This window comes from Rhinoderma darwinii, chromosome 3 (assembly GCF_050947455.1).
Source record: "Rhinoderma darwinii isolate aRhiDar2 chromosome 3, aRhiDar2.hap1, whole genome shotgun sequence".
NCBI lineage: Eukaryota > Metazoa > Chordata > Amphibia > Anura > Rhinodermatidae > Rhinoderma > Rhinoderma darwinii.
In genome coordinates this window covers 413120905-413134055 of record NC_134689.1, presented here as the reverse complement: position 1 = coordinate 413134055, position 13151 = coordinate 413120905, and the positions used below count along the sequence as shown (strand labels likewise).

General features: G+C 37.9%; 7 non-coding genes across 7 annotated transcripts; all 7 read right to left on the bottom strand.

Annotated features, from left to right (window-relative positions):
• Positions 1-1297: 1297 nt before the first annotated feature.
• On the bottom strand, positions 1298-1371 carry TRNAT-AGU (transfer RNA threonine (anticodon AGU)). Its single transcript has one exon. It is a non-coding gene; the product is annotated as a tRNA-Thr (tRNA).
• A 1486-nt stretch (positions 1372-2857) lies between these two features.
• TRNAT-AGU (transfer RNA threonine (anticodon AGU)) lies at positions 2858-2931 on the bottom strand. Its single transcript has one exon. It is a non-coding gene; the product is annotated as a tRNA-Thr (tRNA).
• Positions 2932-4417: 1486 nt separating this feature from the next.
• TRNAT-AGU (transfer RNA threonine (anticodon AGU)) lies at positions 4418-4491 on the bottom strand. Its single transcript has one exon. It is a non-coding gene; the product is annotated as a tRNA-Thr (tRNA).
• Positions 4492-5977: 1486 nt separating this feature from the next.
• On the bottom strand, positions 5978-6051 carry TRNAT-AGU (transfer RNA threonine (anticodon AGU)). The gene has a single exon. It is a non-coding gene; the product is annotated as a tRNA-Thr (tRNA).
• Positions 6052-7537: 1486 nt separating this feature from the next.
• On the bottom strand, positions 7538-7611 carry TRNAT-AGU (transfer RNA threonine (anticodon AGU)). Its single transcript has one exon. It is a non-coding gene; the product is annotated as a tRNA-Thr (tRNA).
• Positions 7612-9097: 1486 nt separating this feature from the next.
• On the bottom strand, positions 9098-9171 carry TRNAT-AGU (transfer RNA threonine (anticodon AGU)). Its single transcript has one exon. It is a non-coding gene; the product is annotated as a tRNA-Thr (tRNA).
• Positions 9172-12217: 3046 nt separating this feature from the next.
• Positions 12218-12291, bottom strand: TRNAT-AGU (transfer RNA threonine (anticodon AGU)). The gene has a single exon. It is a non-coding gene; the product is annotated as a tRNA-Thr (tRNA).
• Positions 12292-13151: the final 860 nt, after the last annotated feature.

Here is a 13151-nt window from a genome sequence, read left to right as displayed (position 1 = left end):
AGTCCTGTTCACAACGTTCTATTTTAAGAAGAGAACTTCCAGAAACATATTAAAGTTTGTCACCTATAGAAAGAGTTATTTTAATTCCATCCTCTTTATCACTGATTAATTACATTAATAATAGTGGTTCCAGCTGTGCCCCTGGCTTACAACTCTGAAAAGCGAGCAATATTTAGAGTATAAATCACTATAACTACAGCATCCCATTTGTCCAGACTTTTATTTTCCTCTTGATAAAAACAAATCAGGTTGGTTGGACAACTTCTGTCCTTAGTAAATCTCTGCTTGCTGTCAATTATAATACTATTTTCTGTCACATACTCCTGTATATAGTCCCTTAAATGGACTCTGTCACCAGTTTATCAATTCCCAATTTCCTAACTAGCCTAATAGGCGCTATGATGCTGATAACTACAGTGTGATTTGTTGTTTTTTTTAAAAAAACGTTTATTTGCAAAGTTATGAGCATTTATTTATATATACTAATGTAGCTCTAATAGCCAAATAGGAGATGACTCCTTTTTACTCTGGGCAGCTAATGTTTTCTGTATGACGCTGTCCAATCAGCATACAACTTCTCCCCCTTCCCTGTCCAGCAACACAGTGTGATCATATAGTACACTGCGTCCATTCCCGACTGTGTTTTCAACAGGTGATATCTTCGGTTCTGTCACAGCTAGAACTGTGATTTTGGTGTCATATGAAAGAGTAGAATCCAGTCTTTCAAATGCCACCAAATCTGCTTTTTTAGGTGGCCCACAGCCCGAGATATGGCTGTTTGAATTGATCCTCCTTCCCTGTAGCTTGAGTTTCACAATGTGTGTGAAGCAACTTCATGCTGATAGGACAGCATCAGATGCTGAGAGTCAGCTCCACCTCAGAAGAATTGCTGCTGTTACCTCCCAGATGTCTAATAAAGGCTAAATTACATATTTAGAAAATGCTCATAATTTTGCAAATAATAAACATTTTTTTTACTACAAATCACCCTGTAGTTATCAGCAGCAAAGCACCAATTAGACTAGTTAGGAGTTAGGGACCTGATAAACTGGTAACAGAGTCCCTTTAAGAGCTCTTCAAAAGTTTTTCCCACAATGGATGTTAAGCTTACTGGTCTATAATTACTTTGTATTGAACTTACTACTTATAGAAAACTCAATGACATTCATGGGGTCTCTGTCACCAATGAAAAACCCGATAGATTTTTAATTGCCTATAAAGAATTTGATTCATCATATACTTTAGTTATGTAAGCTTAAATAATAAACAAGTGAATAAACTAAAGCAACAAATAGCAAGGCACTGCTGAGATTTGAACTCAGGATCTCCTGTTTACTAGACAGGCGCTTTAACCAACTAAGCCACAGCACCAAAGCACTTTTCTTCTCACGGTGTCCTACCACACAGCTCAGTTCAGAGCAAAAGACTGATCTCATATTTTTGGCTAGCCCCTTAGGTGTAGTTGCCAGAAGTCTTAACAGTCAGGGTACATAAGTTGTGATGGCCGAGTGGTTAAGGCGTTGGATTTGAAATCCAATGGGGTCCCCCTGCACAGATTCAAGTCCTGTTCACAACGTTCTATTTTAAGAAGAGAACTTCCAGAAACATATTAAAGTTTGTCACCTATAGAAAGAGTTATTTTAATTCCATCCTCTTTATCACTGATTAATTACATTAATAATAGTGGTTCCAGCTGTGCCCCTGGCTTACAACTCTGAAAAGCGAGCAATATTTAGAGTATAAATCACTATAACTACAGCATCCCATTTGTCCAGACTTTTATTTTCCTCTTGATAAAAACAAATCAGGTTGGTTGGACAACTTCTGTCCTTAGTAAATCTCTGCTTGCTGTCAATTATAATACTATTTTCTGTCACATACTCCTGTATATAGTCCCTTAAATGGACTCTGTCACCAGTTTATCAATTCCCAATTTCCTAACTAGCCTAATAGGCGCTATGATGCTGATAACTACAGTGTGATTTGTTGTTTTTTTTAAAAAAACGTTTATTTGCAAAGTTATGAGCATTTATTTATATATACTAATGTAGCTCTAATAGCCAAATAGGAGATGACTCCTTTTTACTCTGGGCAGCTAATGTTTTCTGTATGACGCTGTCCAATCAGCATACAACTTCTCCCCCTTCCCTGTCCAGCAACACAGTGTGATCATATAGTACACTGCGTCCATTCCCGACTGTGTTTTCAACAGGTGATATCTTCGGTTCTGTCACAGCTAGAACTGTGATTTTGGTGTCATATGAAAGAGTAGAATCCAGTCTTTCAAATGCCACCAAATCTGCTTTTTTAGGTGGCCCACAGCCCGAGATATGGCTGTTTGAATTGATCCTCCTTCCCTGTAGCTTGAGTTTCACAATGTGTGTGAAGCAACTTCATGCTGATAGGACAGCATCAGATGCTGAGAGTCAGCTCCACCTCAGAAGAATTGCTGCTGTTACCTCCCAGATGTCTAATAAAGGCTAAATTACATATTTAGAAAATGCTCATAATTTTGCAAATAATAAACATTTTTTTTACTACAAATCACCCTGTAGTTATCAGCAGCAAAGCACCAATTAGACTAGTTAGGAGTTAGGGACCTGATAAACTGGTAACAGAGTCCCTTTAAGAGCTCTTCAAAAGTTTTTCCCACAATGGATGTTAAGCTTACTGGTCTATAATTACTTTGTATTGAACTTACTACTTATAGAAAACTCAATGACATTCATGGGGTCTCTGTCACCAATGAAAAACCCGATAGATTTTTAATTGCCTATAAAGAATTTGATTCATCATATACTTTAGTTATGTAAGCTTAAATAATAAACAAGTGAATAAACTAAAGCAACAAATAGCAAGGCACTGCTGAGATTTGAACTCAGGATCTCCTGTTTACTAGACAGGCGCTTTAACCAACTAAGCCACAGCACCAAAGCACTTTTCTTCTCACGGTGTCCTACCACACAGCTCAGTTCAGAGCAAAAGACTGATCTCATATTTTTGGCTAGCCCCTTAGGTGTAGTTGCCAGAAGTCTTAACAGTCAGGGTACATAAGTTGTGATGGCCGAGTGGTTAAGGCGTTGGATTTGAAATCCAATGGGGTCCCCCTGCACAGATTCAAGTCCTGTTCACAACGTTCTATTTTAAGAAGAGAACTTCCAGAAACATATTAAAGTTTGTCACCTATAGAAAGAGTTATTTTAATTCCATCCTCTTTATCACTGATTAATTACATTAATAATAGTGGTTCCAGCTGTGCCCCTGGCTTACAACTCTGAAAAGCGAGCAATATTTAGAGTATAAATCACTATAACTACAGCATCCCATTTGTCCAGACTTTTATTTTCCTCTTGATAAAAACAAATCAGGTTGGTTGGACAACTTCTGTCCTTAGTAAATCTCTGCTTGCTGTCAATTATAATACTATTTTCTGTCACATACTCCTGTATATAGTCCCTTAAATGGACTCTGTCACCAGTTTATCAATTCCCAATTTCCTAACTAGCCTAATAGGCGCTATGATGCTGATAACTACAGTGTGATTTGTTGTTTTTTTTAAAAAAACGTTTATTTGCAAAGTTATGAGCATTTATTTATATATACTAATGTAGCTCTAATAGCCAAATAGGAGATGACTCCTTTTTACTCTGGGCAGCTAATGTTTTCTGTATGACGCTGTCCAATCAGCATACAACTTCTCCCCCTTCCCTGTCCAGCAACACAGTGTGATCATATAGTACACTGCGTCCATTCCCGACTGTGTTTTCAACAGGTGATATCTTCGGTTCTGTCACAGCTAGAACTGTGATTTTGGTGTCATATGAAAGAGTAGAATCCAGTCTTTCAAATGCCACCAAATCTGCTTTTTTAGGTGGCCCACAGCCCGAGATATGGCTGTTTGAATTGATCCTCCTTCCCTGTAGCTTGAGTTTCACAATGTGTGTGAAGCAACTTCATGCTGATAGGACAGCATCAGATGCTGAGAGTCAGCTCCACCTCAGAAGAATTGCTGCTGTTACCTCCCAGATGTCTAATAAAGGCTAAATTACATATTTAGAAAATGCTCATAATTTTGCAAATAATAAACATTTTTTTTACTACAAATCACCCTGTAGTTATCAGCAGCAAAGCACCAATTAGACTAGTTAGGAGTTAGGGACCTGATAAACTGGTAACAGAGTCCCTTTAAGAGCTCTTCAAAAGTTTTTCCCACAATGGATGTTAAGCTTACTGGTCTATAATTACTTTGTATTGAACTTACTACTTATAGAAAACTCAATGACATTCATGGGGTCTCTGTCACCAATGAAAAACCCGATAGATTTTTAATTGCCTATAAAGAATTTGATTCATCATATACTTTAGTTATGTAAGCTTAAATAATAAACAAGTGAATAAACTAAAGCAACAAATAGCAAGGCACTGCTGAGATTTGAACTCAGGATCTCCTGTTTACTAGACAGGCGCTTTAACCAACTAAGCCACAGCACCAAAGCACTTTTCTTCTCACGGTGTCCTACCACATAGCTCAGTTCAGAGCAAAAGACTGATCTCATATTTTTGGCTAGCCCCTTAGGTGTAGTTGCCAGAAGTCTTAACAGTCAGGGTACATAAGTTGTGATGGCCGAGTGGTTAAGGCGTTGGATTTGAAATCCAATGGGGTCCCCCTGCACAGATTCAAGTCCTGTTCACAACGTTCTATTTTAAGAAGAGAACTTCCAGAAACATATTAAAGTTTGTCACCTATAGAAAGAGTTATTTTAATTCCATCCTCTTTATCACTGATTAATTACATTAATAATAGTGGTTCCAGCTGTGCCCCTGGCTTACAACTCTGAAAAGCGAGCAATATTTAGAGTATAAATCACTATAACTACAGCATCCCATTTGTCCAGACTTTTATTTTCCTCTTGATAAAAACAAATCAGGTTGGTTGGACAACTTCTGTCCTTAGTAAATCTCTGCTTGCTGTCAATTATAATACTATTTTCTGTCACATACTCCTGTATATAGTCCCTTAAATGGACTCTGTCACCAGTTTATCAATTCCCAATTTCCTAACTAGCCTAATAGGCGCTATGATGCTGATAACTACAGTGTGATTTGTTGTTTTTTTTAAAAAAACGTTTATTTGCAAAGTTATGAGCATTTATTTATATATACTAATGTAGCTCTAATAGCCAAATAGGAGATGACTCCTTTTTACTCTGGGCAGCTAATGTTTTCTGTATGACGCTGTCCAATCAGCATACAACTTCTCCCCCTTCCCTGTCCAGCAACACAGTGTGATCATATAGTACACTGCGTCCATTCCCGACTGTGTTTTCAACAGGTGATATCTTCGGTTCTGTCACAGCTAGAACTGTGATTTTGGTGTCATATGAAAGAGTAGAATCCAGTCTTTCAAATGCCACCAAATCTACTTTTTTAGGTGGCCCACAGCCCGAGATATGGCTGTTTGAATTGATCCTCCTTCCCTGTAGCTTGAGTTTCACAATGTGTGTGAAGCAACTTCATGCTGATAGGACAGCATCAGATGCTGAGAGTCAGCTCCACCTCAGAATAATTGCTGCTGTTACCTCCCAGATGTCTAATAAAGGCTAAATTACATATTTAGAAAATGCTCATAATTTTGCAAATAATAAACATTTTTTTTACTACAAATCACCCTGTAGTTATCAGCAGCAAAGCACCAATTAGACTAGTTAGGAGTTAGGGACCTGATAAACTGGTAACAGAGTCCCTTTAAGAGCTCTTCAAAAGTTTTTCCCACAATGGATGTTAAGCTTACTGGTCTATAATTACTTTGTATTGAACTTACTACTTATAGAAAACTCAATGACATTCATGGGGTCTCTGTCACCAATGAAAAACCCGATAGATTTTTAATTGCCTATAAAGAATTTGATTCATCATATACTTTAGTTATGTAAGCTTAAATAATAAACAAGTGAATAAACTAAAGCAACAAATAGCAAGGCACTGCTGAGATTTGAACTCAGGATCTCCTGTTTACTAGACAGGCGCTTTAACCAACTAAGCCACAGCACCAAAGCACTTTTCTTCTCACGGTGTCCTACCACATAGCTCAGTTCAGAGCAAAAGACTGATCTCATATTTTTGGCTAGCCCCTTAGGTGTAGTTGCCAGAAGTCTTAACAGTCAGGGTACATAAGTTGTGATGGCCGAGTGGTTAAGGCGTTGGATTTGAAATCCAATGGGGTCCCCCTGCACAGATTCAAGTCCTGTTCACAACGTTCTATTTTAAGAAGAGAACTTCCAGAAACATATTAAAGTTTGTCACCTATAGAAAGAGTTATTTTAATTCCATCCTCTTTATCACTGATTAATTACATTAATAATAGTGGTTCCAGCTGTGCCCCTGGCTTACAACTCTGAAAAGCGAGCAATATTTAGAGTATAAATCACTATAACTACAGCATCCCATTTGTCCAGACTTTTATTTTCCTCTTGATAAAAACAAATCAGGTTGGTTGGACAACTTCTGTCCTTAGTAAATCTCTGCTTGCTGTCAATTATAATACTATTTTCTGTCACATACTCCTGTATATAGTCCCTTAAATGGACTCTGTCACCAGTTTATCAATTCCCAATTTCCTAACTAGCCTAATAGGCGCTATGATGCTGATAACTACAGTGTGATTTGTTGTTTTTTTTAAAAAAACGTTTATTTGCAAAGTTATGAGCATTTATTTATATATACTAATGTAGCTCTAATAGCCAAATAGGAGATGACTCCTTTTTACTCTGGGCAGCTAATGTTTTCTGTATGACGCTGTCCAATCAGCATACAACTTCTCCCCCTTCCCTGTCCAGCAACACAGTGTGATCATATAGTACACTGCGTCCATTCCCGACTGTGTTTTCAACAGGTGATATCTTCGGTTCTGTCACAGCTAGAACTGTGATTTTGGTGTCATATGAAAGAGTAGAATCCAGTCTTTCAAATGCCACCAAATCTACTTTTTTAGGTGGCCCACAGCCCGAGATATGGCTGTTTGAATTGATCCTCCTTCCCTGTAGCTTGAGTTTCACAATGTGTGTGAAGCAACTTCATGCTGATAGGACAGCATCAGATGCTGAGAGTCAGCTCCACCTCAGAAGAATTGCTGCTGTTACCTCCCAGATGTCTAATAAAGGCTAAATTACATATTTAGAAAATGCTCATAATTTTGCAAATAATAAACATTTTTTTTACTACAAATCACCCTGTAGTTATCAGCAGCAAAGCACCAATTAGACTAGTTAGGAGTTAGGGACCTGATAAACTGGTAACAGAGTCCCTTTAAGAGCTCTTCAAAAGTTTTTCCCACAATGGATGTTAAGCTTACTGGTCTATAATTACTTTGTATTGAACTTACTACTTATAGAAAACTCAATGACATTCATGGGGTCTCTGTCACCAATGAAAAACCCGATAGATTTTTAATTGCCTATAAAGAATTTGATTCATCATATACTTTAGTTATGTAAGCTTAAATAATAAACAAGTGAATAAACTAAAGCAACAAATAGCAAGGCACTGCTGAGATTTGAACTCAGGATCTCCTGTTTACTAGACAGGCGCTTTAACCAACTAAGCCACAGCACCAAAGCACTTTTCTTCTCACGGTGTCCTACCACACAGCTCAGTTCAGAGCAAAAGACTGATCTCATATTTTTGGCTAGCCCCTTAGGTGTAGTTGCCAGAAGTCTTAACAGTCAGGGTACATAAGTTGTGATGGCCGAGTGGTTAAGGCGTTGGATTTGAAATCCAATGGGGTCCCCCTGCACAGATTCAAGTCCTGCTCACAACGTTCTATTTTAAGAAGAGAACTTCCAGAAACATATTAAAGTTTGTCACCTATAGAAAGAGTTATTTTAATTCCATCCTCTTTATCACTGATTAATTACATTAATAATAGTGGTTCCAGCTGTGCCCCTGGCTTACAACTCTGAAAAGCGAGCAATATTTAGAGTATAAATCACTATAACTACAGCATCCCATTTGTCCAGACTTTTATTTTCCTCTTGATAAAAACAAATCAGGTTGGTTGGACAACTTCTGTCCTTAGTAAATCTCTGCTTGCTGTCAATTATAATACTATTTTCTGTCACATACTCCTGTATATAGTCCCTTAAATGGACTCTGTCACCAGTTTATCAATTCCCAATTTCCTAACTAGCCTAATAGGCGCTATGATGCTGATAACTACAGTGTGATTTGTTGTTTTTTTTAAAAAAACGTTTATTTGCAAAGTTATGAGCATTTATTTATATATACTAATGTAGCTCTAATAGCCAAATAGGAGATGACTCCTTTTTACTCTGGGCAGCTAATGTTTTCTGTATGACGCTGTCCAATCAGCATACAACTTCTCCCCCTTCCCTGTCCAGCAACACAGTGTGATCATATAGTACACTGCGTCCATTCCCGACTGTGTTTTCAACAGGTGATATCTTCGGTTCTGTCACAGCTAGAACTGTGATTTTGGTGTCATATGAAAGAGTAGAATCCAGTCTTTCAAATGCCACCAAATCTGCTTTTTTAGGTGGCCCACAGCCCGAGATATGGCTGTTTGAATTGATCCTCCTTCCCTGTAGCTTGAGTTTCACAATGTGTGTGAAGCAACTTCATGCTGATAGGACAGCATCAGATGCTGAGAGTCAGCTCCACCTCAGGAGAATTGCTGCTGTTACCTCCCAGATGTCTAATAAAGGCTAAATTACATATTTAGAAAATGCTCATAATTTTGCAAATAATAAACATTTTTTTTACTACAAATCACCCTGTAGTTATCAGCAGCAAAGCACCAATTAGACTAGTTAGGAGTTAGGGACCTGATAAACTGGTAACAGAGTCCCTTTAAGAGCTCTTCAAAAGTTTTTCCCACAATGGATGTTAAGCTTACTGGTCTATAATTACTTTGTATTGAACTTACTACTTATAGAAAACTCAATGACATTCATGGGGTCTCTGTCACCAATGAAAAACCCGATAGATTTTTAATTGCCTATAAAGAATTTGATTCATCATATACTTTAGTTATGTAAGCTTAAATAATAAACAAGTGAATAAACTAAAGCAACAAATAGCAAGGCACTGCTGAGATTTGAACTCAGGATCTCCTGTTTACTAGACAGGCGCTTTAACCAACTAAGCCACAGCACCAAAGCACTTTTCTTCTCACGGTGTCCTACCACACAGCTCAGTTCAGAGCAAAAGACTGATCTCATATTTTTGGCTAGCCCCTTAGGTGTAGTTGCCAGAAGTCTTAACAGTCAGGGTACATAAGTTGTGATGGCCGAGTGGTTAAGGCGTTGGATTTGAAATCCAATGGGGTCCCCCTGCACAGATTCAAGTCCTGCTCACAACGTTCTATTTTAAGAAGAGAACTTCCAGAAACATATTAAAGTTTGTCACCTATAGAAAGAGTTATTTTAATTCCATCCTCTTTATCACTGATTAATTACATTAATAATAGTGGTTCCAGCTGTGCCCCTGGCTTACAACTCTGAAAAGCGAGCAATATTTAGAGTATAAATCACTATAACTACAGCATCCCATTTGTCCAGACTTTTATTTTCCTCTTGATAAAAACAAATCAGGTTGGTTGGACAACTTCTGTCCTTAGTAAATCTCTGCTTGCTGTCAATTATAATACTATTTTCTGTCACATACTCCTGTATATAGTCCCTTAAATGGACTCTGTCACCAGTTTATCAATTCCCAATTTCCTAACTAGCCTAATAGGCGCTATGATGCTGATAACTACAGTGTGATTTGTTGTTTTTTTTAAAAAAACGTTTATTTGCAAAGTTATGAGCATTTATTTATATATACTAATGTAGCTCTAATAGCCAAATAGGAGATGACTCCTTTTTACTCTGGGCAGCTAATGTTTTCTGTATGACGCTGTCCAATCAGCATACAACTTCTCCCCCTTCCCTGTCCAGCAACACAGTGTGATCATATAGTACACTGCGTCCATTCCCGACTGTGTTTTCAACAGGTGATATCTTCGGTTCTGTCACAGCTAGAACTGTGATTTTGGTGTCATATGAAAGAGTAGAATCCAGTCTTTCAAATGCCACCAAATCTGCTTTTTTAGGTGGCCCACAGCCCGAGATATGGCTGTTTGAATTGATCCTCCTTCCCTGTAGCTTGAGTTTCACAATGTGTGTGAAGCAACTTCATGCTGATAGGACAGCATCAGATGCTGAGAGTCAGCTCCACCTCAGAAGAATTGCTGCTGTTACCTCCCAGATGTCTAATAAAGGCTAAATTACATATTTAGAAAATGCTCATAATTTTGCAAATAATAAACATTTTTTTTACTACAAATCACCCTGTAGTTATCAGCAGCAAAGCACCAATTAGACTAGTTAGGAGTTAGGGACCTGATAAACTGGTAACAGAGTCCCTTTAAGAGCTCTTCAAAAGTTTTTCCCACAATGGATGTTAAGCTTACTGGTCTATAATTACTTTGTATTGAACTTACTACTTATAGAAAACTCAATGACATTCATGGGGTCTCTGTCACCAATGAAAAACCCGATAGATTTTTAATTGCCTATAAAGAATTTGATTCATCATATACTTTAGTTATGTAAGCTTAAATAATAAACAAGTGAATAAACTAAAGCAACAAATAGCAAGGCACTGCTGAGATTTGAACTCAGCATCTCCTGTTTACTAGACAGGCGCTTCAACCAACTAAGCCACAGCACCAAAGCACTTTTCTTCTCACGGTGTCCTACCACACAGCTCAGTTCAGAGCAAAAGACTGATCTCATATTTTTGGCTAGCCCCTTAGGTGTAGTTGCCAGAAGTCTTAACAGTCAGGGTACATAAGTTGTGATGGCCGAGTGGTTAAGGCGTTGGATTTGAAATCCAATGGGGTCCCCCTGCACAGATTCAAGTCCTGTTCACAACGTTCTATTTTAAGAAGAGAACTTCCAGAAACATATTAAAGTTTGTCACCTATAGAAAGAGTTATTTTAATTCCATCCTCTTTATCACTGATTAATTACATTAATAATAGTGGTTCCAGCTGTGCCCCTGGCTTACAACTCTGAAAAGCGAGCAATATTTAGAGTATAAATCACTATAACTACAGCATCCCATTTGTCCAGACTTTTATTTTCCTCTTGATAAAAACAAATCAGGTTGGTTGGACAACTTCTGTCCTTAGTAAATCTCTGCTTGCTGTCAATTATAATACTATTTTCTGTCACATACTCCTGTATATAGTCCCTTAAATGGACTCTGTCACCAGTTTATCAATTCCCAATTTCCTAACTAGCCTAATAGGCGCTATGATGCTGATAACTACAGTGTGATTTGTTGTTTTTTTTAAAAAAACGTTTATTTGCAAAGTTATGAGCATTTATTTATATATACTAATGTAGCTCTAATAGCCAAATAGGAGATGACTCCTTTTTACTCTGGGCAGCTAATGTTTTCTGTATGACGCTGTCCAATCAGCATACAACTTCTCCCCCTTCCCTGTCCAGCAACACAGTGTGATCATATAGTACACTGCGTCCATTCCCGACTGTGTTTTCAACAGGTGATATCTTCGGTTCTGTCACAGCTAGAACTGTGATTTTGGTGTCATATGAAAGAGTAGAATCCAGTCTTTCAAATGCCACCAAATCTGCTTTTTTAGGTGGCCCACAGCCCGAGATATGGCTGTTTGAATTGATCCTCCTTCCCTGTAGCTTGAGTTTCACAATGTGTGTGAAGCAACTTCATGCTGATAGGACAGCATCAGATGCTGAGAGTCAGCTCCACCTCAGAAGAATTGCTGCTGTTACCTCCCAGATGTCTAATAAAGGCTAAATTACATATTTAGAAAATGCTCATAATTTTGCAAATAATAAACATTTTTTTTACTACAAATCACCCTGTAGTTATCAGCAGCAAAGCACCAATTAGACTAGTTAGGAGTTAGGGACCTGATAAACTGGTAACAGAGTCCCTTTAAGAGCTCTTCAAAAGTTTTTCCCACAATGGATGTTAAGCTTACTGGTCTATAATTACTTTGTATTGAACTTACTACTTATAGAAAACTCAATGACATTCATGGGGTCTCTGTCACCAATGAAAAACCCGATAGATTTTTAATTGCCTATAAAGAATTTGATTCATCATATACTTTAGTTATGTAAGCTTAAATAATAAACAAGTGAATAAACTAAAGCAACAAATAGCAAGGCACTGCTGAGATTTGAACTCAGGATCTCCTGTTTACTAGACAGGCGCTTTAACCAACTAAGCCACAGCACCAAAGCACTTTTCTTCTCACGGTGTCCTACCACACAGCTCAGTTCAGAGCAAAAGACTGATCTCATATTTTTGGCTAGCCCCTTAGGTGTAGTTGCCAGAAGTCTTAACAGTCAGGGTACATAAGTTGTGATGGCCGAGTGGTTAAGGCGTTGGATTTGAAATCCAATGGGGTCCCCCTGCACAGATTCAAGTCCTGCTCACAACGTTCTATTTTAAGAAGAGAACTTCCAGAAACATATTAAAGTTTGTCACCTATAGAAAGAGTTATTTTAATTCCATCCTCTTTATCACTGATTAATTACATTAATAATAGTGGTTCCAGCTGTGCCCCTGGCTTACAACTCTGAAAAGCGAGCAATATTTAGAGTATAAATCACTATAACTACAGCATCCCATTTGTCCAGACTTTTATTTTCCTCTTGATAAAAACAAATCAGGTTGGTTGGACAACTTCTGTCCTTAGTAAATCTCTGCTTGCTGTCAATTATAATACTATTTTCTGTCACATACTCCTGTATATAGTCCCTTAAATGGACTCTGTCACCAGTTTATCAATTCCCAATTTCCTAACTAGCCTAATAGGCGCTATGATGCTGATAACTACAGTGTGATTTGTTGTTTTTTTTAAAAAAACGTTTATTTGCAAAGTTATGAGCATTTATTTATATATACTAATGTAGCTCTAATAGCCAAATAGGAGATGACTCCTTTTTACTCTGGGCAGCTAATGTTTTCTGTATGACGCTGTCCAATCAGCATACAACTTCTCCCCCTTCCCTGTCCAGCAACACAGTGTGATCATATAGTACACTGCGTCCATTCCCGACTGTGTTTTCAACAGGTGATATCTTCGGTTCTGT